At 35.1% G+C, this 21,701-nt stretch overlaps 1 long non-coding RNA gene across 2 annotated transcripts; it reads right to left on the bottom strand.

Annotated features, from left to right (window-relative positions):
• Positions 1-5,770: 5,770 nt before the first annotated feature.
• LOC148001353 (uncharacterized) lies at positions 5,771-21,286 on the bottom strand. Of its 2 annotated transcripts, XR_015637032.1 has the most exons (4): positions 20,539-21,286; positions 14,617-14,727; positions 8,866-9,005; positions 5,771-5,885 (listed from the first exon to the last, which is right to left on the bottom strand). It is a non-coding gene; the product is annotated as an uncharacterized LOC148001353 (long non-coding RNA). The 2 variants fall into 2 exon arrangements; XR_015637031.1 differs by lacking the exon at positions 8,866-9,005.
• Between the last annotated feature and the right edge of the window lie 415 nt (positions 21,287-21,701).

The following is a 21,701-nucleotide window of genomic DNA, read 5'->3' as shown; positions in this document are numbered from 1 at the left end:
TGTGTAGATGTACCACATTTTCTGTATCCATTCCTCTCTTGAAGGGCATCTGGGTTCTTTCCAGCTTCTGTCTATTATAAATAAGGCTGCGATGAACATAGTGGAGCACGTGTCTTTTTTATATGTTGGGGCATCTTTTGGGTATAAGCCCAAGAGAGGTATAGCTTGATCCTCAGGTAGTTCAAAGTCCAATTTTCTGAGGAACCTCCAGACTGTTTTCCAGAATGGTTGTACCAGTCGGCAATCCCACCAACAGTGAAGGAGTGTTCCTCTTTCTCTACATCCATGCCAGCACCTGCTGTCACCTGAGTTTTTGATCTTAGCCATTCTCACTGGTGTGAGGTGAAATCTCAGGGTTGTTTTGATTTGCATTTCCCTTATGATTAAAGATGTTGAACATTTGTTTAGGTGTTTCTCAGCCATTCTGCATTCATCAGCTGTGAATTCTTTGTTTAGCTCTGGACCCCTTTTTTAATCGGGTTATTTGTCTTGCTGTGGTCTAACTTCTTGAGTTCTTTGGATATTTTGGCTATAAGCCCTTTGTCTGTTGTAGGATTGGTAAGGATCTTTTCCCAATCTGTGGGTTGTTGTTTTGTCCTAACAACATTGTCATTTGCCTTATAGAAGCTTTGCAGTTTTATGAGATCCCATTTGTCGATTCTTGATCTTAGAGCATAAGCCATTGGTGTTTTGTTCAGGAAATTTTCTCCAGTGCCCATGTGTTCGAGATGCTTTTCCCCTTTTTCTTCTATTAGTTTGAGTGTATCTGGTTTGATGTGGAGGTCCTTGATCCACTTGGACTTAAGCTTTGTACAGAGTGATAAGCATGGATCGATATGCATTCTTCTACATGCTGACCTCCAGTTGAACCAGAACCATTTGCTGAAAATTTTTTTCCTATTTGATGGTTTTGGCTTCTTTGTCATAAATCAAGTGACCATAGGTGTGTGGGTTCATTTCTGGGTCTTCAATTCTATTCCACTGGTCTATCTTTTGTCTCTGTACCAATACCATGCAGATTTTATTACTATTGCTCTGTAATACTGCTTGACTATTTTTTATTAAATTTTTTTATTTACATTTAAATGTTATCACCTTTCCTGGTTTCCCCTCCAGAAACCTGCTATCTCGCCCTGCTTCTATGAGTGTGCTCCTCCACTCCCTCCTACCTCCCCATTCAGAAATCTTGGGGCATCAAGTCTTCACAGAACCAAGGCTCTCATTGTTGCCTGATAAAGTCATCCTCTGATACATATGCTGACGAAGCCATAGGCCCATCTCTGTGTACTCTCATGGTGGTGGTTTAGACCCTGAGAGCCCTAGTGTTTCTGGTTGGTTAATATTGTTGTTCTTATGGGGTTGCCAACCCCTTCAGCTCCTTCAGTCCTTTCTCTAACTCCATGATTGGGGACCCTATCCTTAGTTTAATGGTTGACTGCAAGCATCTGCCTCTGTATTTGTCAGGCTCTGTTAGAGCCTCTCAGGAGGCAGCTATATCAGGCTCCCGTCAGCATCCACAATAGTGTCTAGGTTTGGTTGCTGTATATAGGATGGGTCAACTGGTGGGAAAGTATCGCAATAACCCTTTTTTCAGTCTCTGATCCACACTTTGTCTCTATATATCCTCCAGTGACTATTTTTGCTACCCCTTCTAAGAAGAACTGAAGCATCCACATTTTGGTGATCCTTCTTAAGCTTCATGTGGTCTGTGTATTATATCTTGGTTATTCCTAGCTTTGGGGGCTAATATCCATGTGTCAGTAAGTGTATATCATATGTGTTTTTATGTGATTGGGTTACCTCACTCAAGAAGATATTTTCTAGTTCTATCCATTCGTCCATGAATTTCATAAAGTCATTGTTTTTGTTTTGTTTTTTGTCTTCTTTTTTAATTTTTATTTTTTTTATTTTTTATTAGATATATTTCTTTACTTAATTTCAAATGTTATTCCCTTTCCTGGTTTCCTGTCCATAAGTCCCCATCCCCTCCCCCTCCCCTATGAGTATTCCCCCCATCCATTCCTCTTACTGACCCTGTCCCAATATTCCCCTGCACTGGGGGTCCAACCTTGGCAGGACCAAGGGCTTCCCTTTCCACTGGTGCCCCAACAAGGATATTCTCTGCTACATATGCAGTTGGACCCCTGAATCAGTCCATGTATAGTATTTCAGTAGTGGTTTAGTCCCTAGCTGCTCTGGTTGGTTGGCATTGTTCTTAGAAGTCATAGTTTTTATTTATTTATTTTTGTTTGGTTGTTTGTTTTTTTTTTCCAACTTTATTAAATTGGGTATTTCTTATTTACATTTCAAATGTTATTCCCTTTCCCGGTTTCCAGGCCAACATACCCCTAACACCTCCACCTCCCATTCTATATAGGTGTTCCCCTCCCCATCCTCCCCTGAAGAAAACCGTTCACTGGGGGGTCCAGCCTTGGCAGGACCAAAGGCTTCCTCTTTCACCAGTGCCCTAACTAGGCTATTCATTACTGCCTATGCAGTTGGAGCTCAAGGTCAGTCCAGGTATAGTCTTTGAGTAGTGGCTTAGTCCCTGGAAGCTCTGGTAGTTTGGAATTATTGTTCATTTGGGGTCTCAAGGCCCTTCAGCTCTTTCAGTCTTTTCTCTGATTCCTTCAATGGGGGTCCCATTCTCAGTTCTGTGGTTTGCTGCTGGCATTCCCCTATGTATTTGCCATATTCTGGCTGTGTTTCTCAGGAGAGATCTACATCCGGTTCCTGTCAGCCTGCCCTTCTTTGTTTCATCCATCTTATCTAGTTTGGTGGCTGAATATGTATAGGCCACATGTGGGGCAGGCTCTGAATGGGCATTCCTTCAGAAGTCATTGTTTTTAATAGCTGAGTAGTACTCCATTGTGTAAATGTTCCACATTTTCTGTATTATTCTTCTGTTGAAGAACATATGGATTGTTTCCAGTTTCTGGCTATTATAAATAAGGCTGCTATGTACAAAGTGGTGCATGTGTCCTTGTTATACATTGGAGCATCTTTTGGTATATGTCCATGAGTGGTATACCTGGGTCCTCAGGGAGTATTATGTCCAATTTTCTGAGGAAAAACAAGGTTGATTTCCAGAGTGGTTGTATCAGCTTGCAATTTTACCAAAAATGGAGGAGTGTTTCTCTTTTCCCACATCCTCGCCAGCATCTGCTGTCACCAGAATTTTTTATCTTAGTCATTCTGACTATTTTGTGGTAGTATCTCAGGGTTTTTTTGATTTGCATTTCCCTGATGATTAAGAATGTTGAATTTATGAAATTTTATGCATCCATTCATAATTATCATTGATGTCAGCACCTTTCTTTAAATATTCACAAGAAATCCCATATACATATACATACATACATATATATATTTCGCTAAAACTTAGCATAATATATATCTTTTCTTATGACACAATTATAATGTTCCAAGTATCAAAAAAGAACGAACGAGTTTTTTCCACTCTCCTTAAAACTCATGTTTGTAGCAAGTATATGTAAATACAGCAAACAACTGTGAATATCCACAGTATTTTTTCAAACATTTTGAGTTTAAATTAGAGCTCAGAAATCATCATTTACCTTTTGTGTATACAGTTAATCTTTTTTTTTCATAGCTTCTTTAGGAATATAATGATTAAAATCTGATAAAAATAATCTTAACAATAAGACAATAAAATTCATTGTAAAAGTTAATGCATTATAATAACCTTTCATAAAACATATAAGTAATCCAGGGATGATTTAAAGTATGTAGGCAAATTGTAGTCAGTTCAATAAAAATACAGCACCGTTTCTTCTAAAGGGATTGGACAGTCATACATACAGTCCTCCAGACTACCGAAAAACAGCTTTGCTTCCTTACAGACCCTTACATAGGGCTAAATATTTCATGACAAGCCCACAACTCTGCCTTATTTTCTGGAGGCCTACAAGATCCAAGGACACAAGTTAAGCCTCTTGCTCCCCAAAAACCTGAACACCAACCTCCCAGAAGGCACTCCAAACCATCATAAACTGAACTCCAAAGCCTGCACCACATTTCACAACTCTGCCTGCTTTCCCTGAGAGGCCTGACAGGCATTAGGTGAGACCCTCTCCCCAAAACCCCTACCCTCCAACTCGCTGAAAGTACATCCAACAGCAGCAGTAAACTGTACCCCGTGCTTTATTTCCTGACTCAGAAATCTGTTTGCTTTTCTTTTGCTCGAAGGTCTGAACCAACAGAAACATCAAAGACAATGACTTTTCAGTAACATGGACATCTTGTTAATGAAATAGTTATATTGATTTATTCCATTTTTCTTTCATTAAAAATAAATGTCATGAGCTGGTTTGTGGTGGCACATGTCTTTAACCCTAGCACTTGTGAGACAGAGGCAGGTTGATATCTGTGTTTCAGGGCAGCCTCGTCTACAGAGTAATGGACACACAGAGAAACCCTGCCTTGAAACAAACAAACAAAAACAAAACAAAATAGAAATAATTTTTTAGTTATATTGATTTTTATAGTTATTATAGTTTTAAAATATCATAATTTGAGACAATCATCATGCTGTGGCTACAGGATCAATTTAATTAATTGAAATTTCAATCTACCCAATCAAGAGTGGAGAACAGAATGATGATTGAGTGTGTATCTTCTCTCCATCTCTCTTTTAGGGGGTAGTACCAGAGTATTTGCAAGATAAATTATCTGCTTATTAAAACACGTTTGTGGGAAGAATGCAAATAATGGAGGTTTCCTGTAGCCCCCTTCTATATTGTTTAATAAAGCAAAAATTGTACATATTTAGTAAAATCATACCTTAAGTTTTCATGTTTTCCATACTTGGGTATATTTGGCAAAATATTCTCATGATGTTCAGGAAGAACAATGAGTTATACCTGTCTCAATTACACAATCAGCACTAGGTAATAATTAGTACTTTACAAGTAGTACAAATTTTCAGGCTAATTTTGTAGTGTCATTCACTAGTATGCCCAGTAGAACTATGCAATATAGACTAGATCTGCTCTTTGCAAATGGTGTTAGATTAAGGATAGGAAACCTAGAGAAAGAAGATAGGTAAGTAACATCTCTGCAAGAGGATACTGGACTGTCGTCATTCCTTCCTAGCTCTTGTCTCCCTGCTACCATGAGATAGGTATTTCCTGTGCCATAATGTCCTAGGGATGTTCGCTGCCACATAGGTTTAATGCCCTTGGATCAAGGGAAATTTATAAACCTAAAATAACCTTCTCTCCATTTGAATTTATTTCCCTCCTGCATTTTCCATGTTTATAAAAATCAAATAAAATTAATGAACTAAGATAAAGGTATCATCAATAAATCTTGTTATTTTTGCTAGTTTAAACAAAGTTTCAACTTTCTGCAATCTTAAAGTGTAGAGTCATGTAGATGTTACTATTGTAAAAATTTGTTACTTTTTATTTGAATATAATTTTTCATACTTATTTCATGTTCAGCAATGTTTCATGGATTAGAACATATGGCAGGATTACCATACTCCTTGTGTAATTTGAACAGTATATTATGGGTACTCCTTTTCTAAGTGGCTGAAGGTCTCTCCTTGCATATTCACATCACTGTGAGATTCCTGATATGGTATATTTTCACACAGTTGTCTTTTTTTTTTTTCTTTTTTTTTTTTTCGGGGCTGGGGATCGAACCCAGGACCTTGCACTTCCTAGGCAAGCGCTCTACCACTGAGCCAAATCCCCAACCCCCACACAGTTGTCTTGAGAATTCACTCATGGAGCCAACAAGGAAATGAGGATGACATATAAAGCTTTATTTCTTGATTTTAAAGGTTACCCAAAACAAGCTTTCATCAGTCTATAGAGAGGAAAATGAAGAGTTCTTCTTGAAGCTGTAAAAGTCTCTGCCTGTAAGTGAAAATATAATATTGGTGGTCACATACTGAATCCATGGAAGACCTGTGACAGATGCCAATATACTCACTTTTCTTTAAGATACAACATTTTGAGTTGTGTAACACTACAAGTAAAAACTATAATTATACAGTATTATTTTTAATTTTTTAACTCAGAATAATGTCATCTATATATATATGTGTTTATATTCTTTGTATATACCATTTCTTGTATTTAAAAAGTAAAGAAACTATAACCTTTTATTATAATACCATTCTAAAATAAAGCTAGATTCAATTTTGCAAAATTATAGAATGTAATATTTTCATGAAAAATTGAAAACATTGCATTATAAAAGTAAATACAAATCACTATATAGTCATACACTATGTGAAATTTTATAGATATATTTATTGGTAACAATTTCAAATATTTTACTGTTTGAAATGAGCTGATTCAATGGGAAAAACTCAACTAATTAGAAGTAAAAATAGACTAAACTTTTAAAAAGCAGAAGGTAAGTTTTAGAGACTCTATTCTATTCTTCTGAGAGATTTCTCCTTATTTGAGATTATTAGCTTGCATTCAACTAAACCTGATAGGTAAACGTGATCAGAAATATTTCTTTGCGATTCACCTATTTTATTAGTCATGTTGCTGTTTAAATCCTCCCTGTGTATTACTCCATTCTTGTGCAGTTTTCATTATAGATAAGTATTTCAATTCTTTTGATGGTGTGGATTTTGATTCCTTATTTGTATGGTATGGATCGTTAAAAAAGATACTCTTATCAAATGTTTTATTAGCTTTTAGCACACTTACAGTGTTTACCAGTAGGCAGATTACTTTTCCTTGCTTATATAGATAATTTTGTGGAAAGTTCATTAGCGACTCAACCCTGGGAAGGGCTAAATCTCTTATCTCTCAGCAGTCGTTTTTTTCCTGTAGCTCTTTAACAAGGGATGACACCCTGTCATATCTGCCCCATCTATATTAGAACAACATCTGTTGTGGGAATTTCTTAGATATTGTCTAGGCAGATGTGTTGTGGAAATTTCATGGTTATAGCTTTAATGTCAATTGAGAAGGCACAATTTTGGTCCTCTGGCTCTCATAAGTTTTCTAAGTCTACTACCACAATGTGCCCTGAACCTTGGGTACAGCACTTGTATTGTAGACAGAAGCAAACAAAGAATGATACATTTTAACAAGAATAAAATGTATATATATTATTTTATATTGCATTTAGTAATTGTACTGTATCAGTAAAATGATAGTAGTATGCCCTTCAGATTAAATGGCTTCACTAGCCACATATTGTTGTATAGGTTTTTAGCAGCAGGCTTGAGCAGAATTTGCTCAGGGCCAGTGTTAAGGGTAGACAACAGTAGAATAATAATTATTCTACAAATGTGGAAATTGTAAAGATTATAGTCACAAAACTGATGGGAAAAAGGATACTGATTGCTTAAAAGTCATTTAGATTAACAAGAAAGGAAGAAAGTGCATTGTAACATTTGGTAAAGTAAGGTGTAGCCTATTTCAGTAAATTCCAGTTTGCTGCCCATTACTTCCCTAGAAGCTGGAGAGTAGTACAGAAATCATGTTACAAGGCAGTCTCTGAGGATCTTAGTCTGTACTCCTATTGAGATGACATCAAGAAATCATGATCTGCAAAACCATGAAAACAATAACCTACCTTATGAGCAAGGTGGTTTTCTATTCTACCAATATTACATGTTCTGGCCTATATGACGATGATTTAGTCAGTCATTGGTTACTCAAGTAGTCATGCACAACAGTTATTTTATAAACAAGAAGGCTTTCTGATAAATGTACCATTATTTTATTCTGTCAATATGTAGTTACCTCAATGATTTTTTTATATAAACCTAGATGATACACAGATCCACCCTTTTCACACAAGCCAGAGACTGAATGTACCCATGTACACACAAAACTTCTTTTAATTGACCTTTTCCAATTCAAATATAAGGAGTGGAATTGTACATACTAATTAAAGAGTAAAGTGTGATTTGCATTTCAGACTCAAGATTCCTTGGTTCTGTACTGGGTCTAACTCAACACTATTTAGAAATGTAATATCCAGCTGCATTAGGAATGAGAAGTGAAGAGAGAAAGAATCAGGGAAAGAGGAAAAAAGGAAATGTGGTAAAGATAGAAATGAAGAGACATAGAGAAAGAGACAGAAGCATGGGTATTGAGGTGGATCAAATTACAACACCTATTAATAATTTGTGCTGTGAACTATGTAGAAAGATTAGCAGATTTCCCTATAATGTGGCATACAAGGAAAGTAATTTGACTCTGGGTGCAATCTTTTCACAAAACCTCAATGCACAGTGGAACTACTAATAGAAGAATCCCATGGGGAAATGAAAGAAAAGGTTAAGAATGAGGGCTGTGTTCAACAATTGACAAATGCTAACTGGTATTCTGCTTCTAACAGAGTAGTGCTATTGCCTTATTGTTTTATTTCTCCTTAATGCTGTTTTGATTATTGGGTTTTCTTGTGACAAGGACTCTATATTAATGAGAAAAGTGTATTTCATGAACAAAAATGATTTAAACATAGCTTTCAGAGTATCTCTTCCCAAAATGTGCCCCTTGGGATTCAACTTTTCCTGACTCAAGATATTTCTCTTCAGGGTTTAATACCACTTTTAGTGCGATAGTAAACACTATTATAATTTATTTGATTGAACCTACATGGATTATTATTCATTAAATGGCAAAATCTAAGTCTAAGGGAAAAAACTCTCATTAATTGTTTTCAAAAAGGTGTGCCCCAGGGCATCCACATTTAGTTTCAAGTAATGATGGGTTTCAGAAAGCTTTTCAATTCTGCCAAATTATTTCATGCATATATTGCTCATGGAAAATAGATTATATATAGAAATGACCTCTAATGATAAGCATATATTAAATGTGCTTTACTTCCAGCTAATCTCTTCTACGGTACTCTGGGTACCTTGAGGTCTTGTTTCTCCAAGAACACAGAGGCAGTGCAACCAGACTCATATTCATGTAGTATTTGCTAATTAACACGTGGCAGTCTAATGTTCTCAACTTGATCCCAAAAGAGTTGAGTCTGCTGGACTTTGTTATATCCTAAGAGCAGTAAAGAAAAACAAATGCCCTTTTCAGAAAAAAAATCTAGACTATTTAGGGACTACACACTCTAACCATAATGCATGCTTCAGATTAACACATATCCATTCAGATTAAAGAAGATTTGTGTTCATGCCTTAAGCCCCACAGAACAGAAATTCTGTATTGCTGCAATCTTAAGGAAAATCATTTGTAAATGGGCACATGCACACCCATATGCAACATGTAATTTAGTAAAAGTTTTCAAAGTAACCACTATATTTCCATGCTTTTTCTCCTGACTAACGTATCTCTTTTTGTAGAATTGCATTTTTTTCATCAACTGCTCTTATTTTCCTGTGGTCTGGGTGCTTCCTGCTGCAGAATGGATCAATCTTTCTTCAACTTACAAAATTACTCAAAATGGACTTGATTCCTTCTACCTTTCTACTTAAAATGTCAGTAAAGCTTGCATGACCAGGGCAGAATGTACTTTTCCTTGAGCACATGTTACTTGCCTACCTTACTTTGTATTTCTTAATAGAGGAAAATTACCAGTGACTGACCTGAGTGCTTTAGAAATAAAAACTCAACCTGGAGCTCAAGTGGCTTTACCTCTCTTATTAGTGCTCTTCAGAAATTAGAACAAAAATCTCTTGAAGTTTCAGAAATGGTCCAGTCATTAGTTACTTCTGTGGTTTTAGAGCCAACATAGAAGACATGTGATATTTAAATTTTATCTTACATAAAATAAGTAGGAAATTGAAATGTCGTGTTAGGGATGCTATAAACTTCTGAATGTGTTTCACTGCCATAAAATTTTTATTAAAAACATTTTATGAAACAAAATGTCATTAACATTTTCCTGATATTATTCCAATGCACGTTCTTGCGTCAATAAGCAGACTTGAAATATCCATATAACTGTCTTACATTTGGGCAGATGAAGCAAACAAGTCATTTATATACTGCATATTAAAGATAAGAGCACACCTCCATTTTGATTCAGATTTTGAGTGCTTTGAAGTTTTGAAGGAATTTTAACACGGTCCCATTATGAGACTTCGAATAAAATGACAATTTATTCCATTCTAAAACAGTAGAAAGTTCAATAAAATACCCTACTTGTTTATAATAATTAAATACTCAAGTTTAACCTTATATTAGCAGAGAATTTTGAATTTTTCACAGCATAGTTTGTATTTCAAATATGTTTGTTTGTGAAATGAAACTTTTAAGTGTTTTTCAAGCATTAATTAGAGGACTGTATCAGTGTAATTAGGAAAAAATTATGTTTCTAAGAAGCAGAGCCTGTTACAGTGGTTTATAAAAAAGGATCTCAGTATTAAAGTTTAGAATAAAATGTCCACTAAAGGCTTATGTGCCAAGGTTCCAGCCCTCATCTGGTGGTGGTGTTTTTCAATGTTTCTAGAAATTTAAAGGTTAGGAGCTATTGGGTAAAGGCAGGCCACTTGGGGTAGGTCCTTGAAAATAATGCTACATTTTTCTGTCTCTCTGCTTCTAGTCTACTATGAGGTGAGTAGCGCTACTTCCTCCTTTCAACTGTGACTTTCTGAAATTTTCCACAGTGTAAGGTAACTAGTGCCATTAGGAGTAATAGATAACAACAAAAAGCGATATACTTTCAAATTGTGGGTTTCAGTTATTAGTTAAATTTCATTAGTTATTTTCCATATACCTTCATTTCCAAAGACGAATAATGTTCTAACCTTAAGTATATGTGGCAAATTCTAAGAATAGTATACAATTAAACAATGGAAAAATGAAAATATCAGTTTAATTTCAGCTGTTCCATTGATTCCAAATATGTGTCACTTTTAACAAAATAATACAATAATCCTTCAGTTTATTGGAACAATCTGTTTTATTGAGTGAAGGATGCAGCTATCAGGAATCTTATTTAAATTTTAAACATGAGAAAATAATGAGAAAAAATGTGAAAATAACAAAAAATGTAAGTTAAATGGAAAAATATAGTCAAAATTTGACTACATGTATAACATGAACTCACTGAAGAATTTGAAGTATGAATAAACTAGGTAAAATTCACACTGACTGTCTTACTTGAAATATATTTTTAAATTAAAGCAGTCAATAGTTAGCATATTTTTTAAAAAATTGCCAATTCTTTGAAATTCCACAGAATGTATTTTCATCATAATCATTCTCAACTCCTCCTTCTACCCCTCCATCCAGAGGCACTACCTATCCCACATCCAATTTTCCTCTTTTTGTTAATTAATATAATAACCCATCAACTCTAATTTGTTCTTTTCATAAGCTCCTAGATATGAGGTCTATGCTGGTTGGTTTTATGTCAATATTACCTAAGCTAGAGTCATTTGAATAAAGGAACCTTAATTAAGAAAATGCTTCCAAACAGATTGACATGTGGCCAATTCTGAGGTATATTTTTTTGATTAGTAAAAGATGTAGTTGTGCCTACTCACAATGGTTGGAACTTAGGTGATGATCCTGGTTGGTTCAAGAAGATAGGCTGAGAAAAATGTGAGGAGTAAGACAGTAACCATCACTCCATTTTAACTTTTGCATGAGTTCCTGCCTCTAGTTTCATATCCTGAAATCCTGGCCTGCTTTCCTTCATATGTGAATTATAAAGTGTAAGTGGATATGGTGGTGGACCTCATGTGGAAGTCAAAGTGGAAAAAGTGGAAGGGAAGCAATCCTTTCCTACATTAGCTGCTTTTGGTCATAGAATTTTATCACAGCAAAAAGAAGTTAACTAAGATAAGACTCACTTACTGGAACATGGTCAACTTAAGAGCCACACCCTTAAGAAAACTGACTCCCCCTTTTTCAAAATCTGTCAACTATTTAAAACACTTTCGTAAGGGATGAGTTCATAAAATTCCACTGAAACTAAAATTTTGACTGAGTTGACCTAGCGCAACTCTTCTCCATGAAACCATATCTGAGTGCAGCAGTCCTGTCAAGGCCTGAAGATTCTGCTACACTCTTTTTTCTTGTGTCTGGATCTTAACACCATCCTTACCTCTCTACTACAGTGATTTTCGAGCCTAGGGGAACTGTAATTTTATTCATAAAATTTATTTGTGGATGAGAAGGTATACTCTGAACATTCATCAGCTACATCAGCTGTATATTTCTGTGGAAACCAATGTCCATTGCCCAAGAATTCTAGATAACCAGAACTTCCATGAACATTAAAAAAAACCCAGAGGTAATAATTTTTCCTTTCAAGTTATATTATGGAAACACAGTAATAACAACATTATTATTGCTGTCACAAACACAGAAATATTGATCAACAAAATGGAATCAAGTATTCAGACATTAAAATCTATACACCTATAGGCACTCAAGGTTTGACAAAGGCACTGAAAATATTGGAGAAATGCATCATTAGCAAATGGATATAAGTGTGTAGACAATACTACTTGCTCCCTCAGTCTTACCCCTCATACAAAGTAAGTCCAACTTGATCAATTTTTTAATGCTACATCTGAATTTTCTAGTAGAAAAATTAGAGAGTGTATTTTAGACTAGATGTGGATAAGGACATTTTGTAAACGACCCTAATGGCCCACCAGAGCAAGCTGAATTCCATGAAGTTAAGTAGATTCTGTACTGTGAAAGAAAATGTTAATTAACTAAAGAGGAGGCCTGGGGAATGGAAATAAAATCTTCATCAGTTATTCATTTTATAGTATACTGATATCTAGGAAATAAAAGAAACGCAAAAAAAATTAAACACCTGACAAAAATACGATGGAAAAAATGGGGTACAAAATAGAGAGTTTGGGGAGGAATACAAAGAACAAAGAAATATTTGTAAAAGCGACACTATTGGAATACAAAGAAGTACATGCAACAGGAGCCTGATGTAGCTTTCTCCTAAAAAGTTCTGCCAGAGCCTGACAAATACAGAGGCAGATGCTTGCAGTCAACACTTGGACTGAGAACTGGGGACTCAATGAAGGAATTGGAGAAAGGACTGAAGGAGCTGAAGGGGTTTGCAACCCCATAGAAAGAACAACACTATCAACTAACCAAATCCCCCAGCGCTTTAAGGGACCAAACTACCAACGAAAAAATACACATGGAGTGACCCACGGCTCCAGCTGCCTATATAGCAGAGGATGGCCTTGTAGGGCATCATTGGGGGGATGGGCCCTTGGTTCTGTGAAGGGTTGATGTTCCAGTTTAGGGGAATGCCAGGGCAGGGAGGGAGAAGAAGTGGGTGGGTAGGTGGAGGAGCACCCTTATACAAACCAGGGGAGGGGAGATGGGATAGAAGGATTCAGAAGGGGAAAGTGGGGAAAAAGGATAACATTTGAAATGTAAATAAAGAAAATATCCAATAAAATAATATAAAAAAGGTGATCAAAATCATTAGCTGTCAGGGAAATGCAAATGGATACCACTTTGCAAATCCATATTACTTCATTACTAGTGAGAGTTTCATGTTATTACACTCAGAATGGCTAAGATTAACAAAACAAACTAGACCAAGGCTGGCAATCATGTGGGGTATAGGAACTCTCATGTCCATCGTGAGAATGCAAGCTCATAAAGCCATTATTGTGACAGTTTCCCAGAGTACAAAATATAAGTCTTATATATGACTCAACCTTACCACCCCTGAACATATATCTCGAGGTCTCTACTTCCTACTACAGAAATATGTGTTCATCTATCTAATGTTTGTGTCTGACCTATTTACAGTATCAAGGTAATGAAATTAGCTTGAAAGTCTCTCAGTTGATAAATGCTTACTGAAAATATGGTACCTATATATAATAAAAGTCTATACTACTGTAAAAAAACAAACTATGAAATTTGCTGGTAAGTGGATGGTGCTGGCTGCAAAATATCATACTGAGTAAGTATGAGCTAGTAGCCTTCATCCAGAAATACAAGTACTCTATGTTTTTATATACGTATTTAAGCAACAAGTATTTAGATTTGTGTGCTTATTTTGGAGTGTTTGTGGAATTAAAAAAATTAAAAATGGTCCATTTTGGATGATGTGATAAAATGATCTCAATGGGAGTTGGGGATTTAGCTCAGTGGTAGAGCGCTTGCCTGGGAAGCGCAAGGCCGTGGGTTCAGTCCCCAGCTCCGAAAAAAAAGAAAAAAAAATCTCAATGAAGGTGGATCATAGATCATGGATCGTTTGTAGGAGAACTAGAAATAATGAAACAGGTAATTTAAATTGGGAAGAAAGATGGTATTGTAGGGCTAAGAAGGTGGTTTAGGATATTTAATGTTAACTATGCTTGGAAATGCCAAATGGAAATTTATTTTATAATCTTTCTACACATACTGAACTTATACTACACTCACAATTTTGTTCCTTCCATCCTCTGAGAAGCAATAAATTAGAAAAAAAAAACCTTCCCATTGTTAGGAATAGAACAACTTCAAGATTTTGGTTAAAAAGTTTCTCATAGCCTCCTATGATAATAAAGGGTAGTGGTGTTACTCTTGGTTGTGACCCAGAATTTGACAATAAATATCTATTGCTGAAGACAATACACAACTTTGTCACAGGTTGTAGGGAAATCAAATTAGTATTGACAAGAAAGCTCTTCCTTATCTGATGAGGAAAAGTCATTAGCCAACTTACCTAACAATATATCTTGAAACTGCAATGATGATTATGGTGTTACAATAGATACACAGGTACAACAGGGCAAGATTGTTATCAGGATGATTTTTGTTGGTTTTGAGGTCTCCTCTTTAAAAGAAATAAAAACATATAACTATTATTTTTCTATAAATACACAAGGTCTATTTAATAAATTAACTATAGCCACTATGAGGATTTTTGTTAAATATCTAGTACCTATAAAACAGAAACCTCGCAAAAGAGCAAAATCAGATGATCACAGTGCTGCCAAATTAGAGACACAGGAATCATTAGAGACAATCTTACCACATCCGTGAACTCCAGATTCAATAAAGTATCCTGTCTCATAAAATAAGGAGGGAGAAAAATTAAATGGGGAGAAAGTCACATATTAAGTTCTGAATTTCACATGTGCACACATTCAGGTTCATAGAGGGAGAAAACCTCACATAAACACATGAACACACACACAAGCTTGTATATATATATATATATAATATTAAATATAAACATTAAAAATGTTTATACTAAAGAAAATTAGTTATGAAAAATAAGTTGATGCTTTATATTGCATTTAAGTTTTTTCCATAGAATAATACTTTGCAATTTTACCAATTCTAATTATGCACACTGGCCTAAATAATAATGCAGTATCACAGGTAGACATTTTTATTTTGGTAGTTGTACTATGATTTTATAATAAAATTTTCTCTGACTTTATGAAATATAAACTAAAGTGAAGAGAGCTCTTGTATCTTCTAAGACTCAGAAGAATAATTGTACTTAGAAACACAAGAGATTACACAAAAGATAAAATATTGCAGAACACATTGCTCTCTGGAAGTCTACATGATACCCATGTAGAATTTTGAATATACTTGCAAAATTCCCTTATGTTCGAATTCGTTATACTGACCATTTCAAGTGTCAATTTGACTGGCATCGGGAATGTCTGTGTAGCTGCTAAACCAGTTTTTCTACTTGTAAAATTATTTGGAGAATATTACACCATTTGAAATGTGTAGAAATCTTGAAAACACAAGATTTGCCTGAATATATGTAGGCAGGCATCATCCCATCTGTTGAGATGCAGAAGAGAACAAAAAGAGAAAGGAAGAAGAGATCATTATCTTTCTAGCTGCCATTTCATTCTTTGTTCTTATGAACAAGAACTACTCTTTATAACATTTAAGGGCACGGGAGAAATTTTATTATAGAAAAATATATACACGTGTTAATACGTATATACCATAATAATGTGTTTATGGTTATATAGGCATATATTCTATGTTTTCAGTTTCTCTGGAAACCTCTTATATATCTAACAGATACATTTCTTATACAGTATTTTAAATTTTTTTTCTTGGAGCTGGGGATCGAACCCAGGGCCTTGCGTTTGCTAGGCAAACGCTCAACCACTGAGCTATATCCCCAACCCGTATTTTAAATTTTAAATCACGTTTAAGATTTCTCCTCCTGAAAGATCTATCTCAATCTTTGTAGATGTAATGTTTTCTAATTTAATAAAACTTTCAATCAAAAAATTTGGTAGAAAAACTGAAGTTTTTCCTGACAGCAAAAACTTATTCTAAAATTATATTTATGTCAAATTGAATTTAACATAATGAGATTAGTTACTCATTTTCATAATAATAATATGCATGTTTTTGCAAAATTACACATGTAAAGTATGTTTTTCTACCATTTTCTTTTTTTTTTTAATTTTTTTTTTTCGGAGCTGGGGACCGAACCCAGGGCCTTCGCTCTACCACTGAGCTAAATCGCCAACCCCATTCTACCATTTTCTTAAGTGTTTGACATTGTCCTTATATGAATGGTTTGTGTTGTTTTTATTTCTTCAAGATGTCATTGTATTGAAGTAGCTCATGTAAGGATTATCATTCTGAAAATAAATAAATGATATAAACATATTATGAACATTATTTATAAAATCAAATTGACTTGCTCATTGTGTATCTGTTTTTTCACCTACATGGTCTCCTGGGTCCTTGAGTGTGTTTGTTGTTTGCATGTGTTTCTTGCAGTCTGTTTTGGTGTTTGGAGACTTGCTTTATCAATGCTTAGAAGACAAACACATTATTTTCTCAATATTTCTCCTCAAGTTGGGTTGAGTTTATGTGAAATTACAATTGTTGACATTAATTAGTAATTTTAAAAGAAAAAAATCTACACAGCTTCTACCCCTTAAGGGGGAAATTAGACAAATGAATACATCAACCATGGCATAATTGATACACTTGTTGTATAGTCTTAAATTTGCTGGTACAGAATTAATTAAAATAATAGACAGCAAATGAATACATGCCATTGCCTAATGCTTGCTTGTTACCATATGCCTTTTTGTTTGTTTGTTTTAAATTACAGACATTCAGAGCTTCAAATTGGGTCTTTTTGGGCAGGCAATAAAATTCTTCTTATTGAGTCTTTAGGAAATAAACCATATTTCAAGTGCTTTAATGCCATTAGGACATAGCATTTCAATTGAACACACATTTATTTGTTGTTTAAAAGTGGTTATTTCCTTGCAATATGAGAAGGCCTAAGTACAGGGTACTTGGTAAGACTGAGAGTAGAGAAAAAAATCAGATAATTCCTACAATAATTTAAAATATTTTACTAATTCTTGAAAAGTTAAAAGATTATCATTTGGTTGTAATCACTACCTTTTATAACTTCTCCCAGATCCACACCTCCACTCCATTCCCACCCAACTCTGGAACACATTTCTTTTTAAGCTCATTGCATACAATCAGTGCTGTCCAAATACTTCCACTGTGTTTTGGTATCCATTGGAGTGTGGAGTGCTTTGGGGAGTGTGAGTATGATATAGATATTATTTTTAATATGGAATACTCTTATTGTTGGCACATTAAGCAGTTATGGGTCTCTGTATTTATTATCATGAATAACAAAAACAAAAACAACAACAACAAACAAACAAACAAAAGCTTCTCTAATGTGGATTTAAAGATTCACAGTGAGCCTAATGGTAAGTCATTAGCTAGTATCATGTTTACTTCTCCAAATCTAGCAGTAGTTCTCTCCTAGGGTCTATGACCTGTATGTATAGTCATAGATTCTTGCACTCAGTAATTGTGAATCTCATGAAACAGAGCTTAAGTTCTATCATAATGTTGACTGCTGCCATTATTTTTGTACTTCTATTCATCCACTGGGGAGGATCTTTTTTCAGTGACTTTGTTATTGTAGCTTACAAGGACAATAGTTGGGTATATGTATGACTATGATCCTGAGTAACAAGCTTAGCAGCTTCTAGAACGGTATAACCTAAACAGTAAAGATGAAGATTCTAGGTGAGTGCCAACATTAATTTTCATAGTCTATGATTTCTATTTATTGTGTCTTTAGCATTAAAGTCTTCTTGTTATGGTCTGTATGGTAACAAAAAACAGCAAGTTTTTAAGTTTGAAGAGAATGTCTGTAAGAACATATTAGCTAGCAAATCTAGTAGTAGTACTAACATGTTTCTGATACTGTTTTGTTTGCTTGGGTTGTCAAATAGGGGTATTGCTGCACCATTACAATTTCAAATTTTTATGTCTGTTTAAGCATTATTTATAGAAATTTTCCTTGGTAGTGATTTTCATATGCAACTTTCAGGTCTTTAGGATTAGTTTTCCATTCCATATTTCTTCTTCTACATTCTGTCTTTATCCCTGCCTCACTACATCTATATGTTCCTCTTTCCTCTTTCCTTGTATTACTATGTTCTCTCCCCTCTTCCTTGGCACCCCAACAAATGATCCCTTCTTAATTTACTACCACTTTGGGAATCAAGTTGAATATATAAATCAATATCCATTAAGCACTTACTCTATTTTGAACGATTTCTAATCTTAAGGTTATCTTTCATAATATTTTCTTTCAAAATCAAGATTTATAAGCTCCTTTAGAAGCAAGGGCTGATATCCAATGAATTGAAAAATAAAACAGAACATTCTCAAAGTCCTAGTTTAACTAATGAAGGGATATGGGAGTCAGAGCATGCTTAAATACCAGTGAAAATAAGGTGGCATAACTGAAGGGACCACACAAAACCAGACTCCTAATGTTAATTTTATTTATGTCTTTTGTGTCATTTCTGTACTAGCTTCACTTTTCTTAAGACAAACAGCATGTCTAACATTAAACAGTTTTTTTTTCTACTCGAAGACTTCTTTTCACGAATAGCAATCGAAATGTAAATTGAGATCTTTGTAAAAGGCATGCTCACTAAACCTCAATATTCTAGAATTAGGAGGATAGTGCAAAATAAGTGCTTACTGGGATCTCATTATTTATATCAACTTATTTTGTTTCAAAATCTGAAAATCGGCTACCTTTGTTCAACATCCATCATTTATGTAGTTTTTAAGATCCTAGAATTGAAAGAAACACACCTACATTCCTAATCCAGAAGCTATCTCCAGTTGATGACTACTTGCAAAATAAACAAAAGAATAGATAGATAGATAAATAAATAACTGAATGAATGAATAATAAGTCTTCAAGTGAATCTCACTGGGAATACAATCTGCTCTTAAATGTAGGACCAATGCCTTGCACTAGATGTCAAATCCAAAATAAATTATATGGTTTCTCTAGAGGTTCTTTGTATCATAACATACAGTCAGAGCTTTCTTTGTTCTTTTTTTTTTTAAGTTTACAGATTATTTGTGTATATAGTATGGATTGGATTCTATGGGACTTCTGTGTATACAAATGTATGTGCTTCTGTGTCTGTTTCTAGTTTTAGTGATTTTTCTTTGTTTCTTTGTCTTCGTTTAGTTCTATTTCGATTTGTTTCTTTTTGTTTCATTTTATATCCCTCTGTGTGTGTGTGTGTGTGTGTGTGTGTGTGTGTGCATGCGAGCATGCGCGAGTGTTATGTTGTACTGTTATTATGTTGATTTTTTGTGTGTATGGGGTATGGAGGGTGTAAAGGACATAATTCCTTTTGGATACTGATTAATTTTAGGGATTAGCTTACATGGTGGTGGGATTTACAGAGCTCAGGGAGTATACTGGGAACATAAAGACAATTTCAACTCAAATAATACTAAAGTAGAGGCAGAATTATTTTTTCAAAGACCTCTACTGGTAGTATGCAATTAAAATCATGGTTACTAGTCTAAAGAAATATTGATTATTAATGATGATCACAACTTAAAAAGTACTTTTGGAATAATGTGGAGATAGGTATTTTAAAAATGGGCATCACATCTTACAAAAGTTGGCATATTTTAACTTTAAATTGAAACTGTCCTTAATAAAAATCCTCTAAAACATGCTTTAGAAACTACGAAGATTCTTTACTCAAAGATGTTTGATATCAGTTTTCCTTGAGCACATGCTTGACTTTTTCTCAGCATTTGCCAAAGAAAGAGATGGACAGATTGTAAAATCATTTCCAGATGATCGAGATCAGGTCTTTGAACCACAATCCACATTATAACACCTGCAGATGAAAGTTAAAAGCTGTCAAATTTGCTTTTATTTGTTCAAAAAAAGTATCAATAGAAACCACTATTTTATCAATTTTGTGGGAAGTCAACCACCTAAGTAAAGTAAGTTGGCTAGGTTTAAAATACCAGGTATAAATTCCCTCCCATTGTGTTGGCCTAAAGTTTAATTAGACAGCTGTCAGATTCTCTCATGATAATAATGGCACTGTTACACACTTGGGGATATGCACCTTGTTGGTCATTATTGTAGGTCATACACTTTACAGCTAGATAAGGTTATCATTGTTTTTCTTCCTTGGTGATTATGTGTCATGTTTTTTAATCCTATGAAACTAGTCCTCAGGGAAGAAGATTCCAGGTCAGTTCCAGCTGAATTCTCCTAAATGCTGTGTTTGAAATGTGTGGTGTCTTCAACAACAGGGATTTAACTTACCTTCAAATTCTTGGAGGAAGACCAGGGAAATTGCACATAAAGTTATGAATCCTAGAGGAGAACCTATAAGTTCTAATTTTCTAAACCATTATAGTTTCATTTTTCCCACATCTTGAATGTTTTATTTCAACTGCCAACTGGCACATTTTTTGTTGGCTCTAGATGTGATCTCAAGTGTCTTCTATTTCCTCCACATTTACTTCTGAAACTGCTGTAGCTCGTTTTAAGTTTCTAACCCAGGCTTTACATTTTCTCGATCCACAGGAGGTCACATGGAATGGTTTTATATTCCAACGTTTTTTGTTTTGGCTATGGTGGGTTTTAATCTTTGCATTATTCGTCTTGTGAGAACATAAAAATATCGTTGGTCTTACTGTTCTCTTATAGTTTCTTGGGCAGGTGGGTGGCAATTGAAAGGATTTTCTTCCTGATTTCTTCCTAGGCGTCTTTTCATCTTTTACTGTTTTTTCTTTGTTATTCTTCTTGATCTTTAGGTGACTGGAGCATGTCATTTCTCTTTTTCTGTTGGTATCTGGGCCTGGCTGTTCAGATGTCTCCACTGGCTGTTGATTGTTGGCATTCTCTGGTACGCAGGCTTCTTTCTTCAGGTTTAAATCTTCCAGGGGTTTGCCCCAGTCACCTGCCCTCTGCAAAGTGCCACCCATGATTAGTTTATGACACCACCATTCACTTTGATGTAGCTGACAAGGAGCACCCACCACCACCAGCAGCAGCCAGTAACAGCATTAGAATGGACTATACATCACAAAGCTCCTCTTCTCCTCACACCTCTGCAGAGGTGGAGGGGGCAGTTATGAGGAGGCATGAAATAAAGGGGTTGGATCAATAAAGGTTGTTTCTTCAATACTACCTACACATCCATTCCAAAATGTTTTACTTCTCCTTTAGTTCTCTATGGTTATATACTTATATTCAAATGGCAGCAAGAAAGTGATTTCTTCAAGACATTACCGTAGGCACCCCCCTCCCACTTCCCTTTCATTGGTTCAGTCTCTCCCACCTTTTTTCTTCTTTCTGAGAAAGAGATTTATTCTTTCCTTTTCTTTAAAATAACTTTCTCATCCAACATCCTGAATATAGTCTCCCCTACTTCTGCTTCTCCCTGTTCTGCCCCACATCTCTGAATCTATTCCTTTCTGTCT

Source organism: Rattus norvegicus, chromosome 14, assembly GCF_021556685.1.
Source record: "Rattus norvegicus strain SHRSP/BbbUtx chromosome 14, alternate assembly SHRSP_T2T, whole genome shotgun sequence".
Taxonomy (NCBI): Eukaryota; Metazoa; Chordata; class Mammalia; order Rodentia; family Muridae; genus Rattus; species Rattus norvegicus.
This window is presented reverse-complemented; position numbering and strand designations above follow the sequence as displayed.